Here is a 1,418-nt window from a genome sequence, read left to right on the forward strand (position 1 = left end):
CAGCAGACACCTTTTGCTGCATCTGGGTTTTTGCCATGCTGGAAACAGCTACAGTTTGTTCTATATTGCTATGTAGATAGCACAATAATCACATAGATTTTCAAATGCATGATTTTTGAGGTGCTAGGATGTATTGGGGTGGCTAAATATGTTCTCTGTTTGGGAATAGAAGGCCCAAATTGGGGAGATCCTTGTACCTGATGCATATTCTTTTTTAGTGTTACTGCTCCTACACTTTTTTCCTATTTACACAGTGCAGTGATTGTTGGGCTCCCATTCAAGTATCCATTAGCAGTTGATGCCTTGTCCTATCCTCTTTGGTAGAGCTCTACTCTTGAAATAAATATAACAGCAAATGTATACAGTTCTCAGCTAAGCGCAGAACTCAGTATCCACAAAACACAGCTCTGTTTCCTGATCTGAAGAAACTCCTTTGGCTGTGGTAATGCTGGGATTTTCTGGCCACCATATACATACCTATCTAGATGTCAGTCCTGCTAGACCCTGAGGAACCTAAATTCTCACTGCTTTTTAACTGTCCTTTTGCTAGCTCAGTACATTGTCTTTGTCACTGGCTGTCCTGCTGCCCCATCCTCACAGAATGGACAGTAAGTCCCTCGTTAAGGTAACAAAAAACTGGGTACTAACGTATCTCATCAACTGAAAACCAAGTGTTAAAAGAAACACTTTGAGGATAATGAGTTAGACATAATGGAGCGAGGAAAGGTACAGGAGCAGACTGGATGGCAGAAGGAAAGAAGAAAAAAATGAAGGAACAATTTGAAAGAATAGTTCAAAGCATTAAGATAATAAATTTGGGGAAATAGCCTAAGGCAGATGCTAGGGTGAAAAGAGAGAGCATGTAGAGGAAGGGGGAGAAAGAAAAGCATCCTTGCAGGTTTCCTTAACTGCCTCTCTCCGGAAACTAGCACGAGTTGCAAAAGGGAACGTGGAGATTTTGGATGGGAATCATCACAGTGAAGAAGAGCTAGTGAGATGGAGTGATTCTCAACCAGGGTGCCACCAGATCTTTTGAAGGGTGCTGTTAGGTGTAAGGAGATAAGTGTAAGTGTGGTCAAAGATAAAAGCAGGCTCAGGCTTGGTCACACCTAGACCATTCGCCATTCCCATTGCCAGACCCCTATGAAAGGAGGTAAGCACTGTAATCTGCAAATTTGTTTTTAAAATTGGATGAGAATTCACAGAGTTATGGAGGGGTGCCTCAAGTCGAATGAAGGGTGCCTTAAATCCAAAAAAAGGTTGAGAATCACTATTGTACGAGTATGACTCAAATGAGAAGCAGCAGCAAGAAAGATGGCTGTGTGGAAGGAAGGACAAAGTGGGAAAAACTGGTCCCTGGATTGTACGCTCAGGTGTTCAGAGGGTCCAGGAGTGGACCGAGCCTGGTACTGCACAAG

This window comes from Alligator mississippiensis, chromosome 6 (genome assembly GCF_030867095.1).
Source record: "Alligator mississippiensis isolate rAllMis1 chromosome 6, rAllMis1, whole genome shotgun sequence".
Taxonomy (NCBI): Eukaryota; Metazoa; Chordata; order Crocodylia; family Alligatoridae; genus Alligator; species Alligator mississippiensis.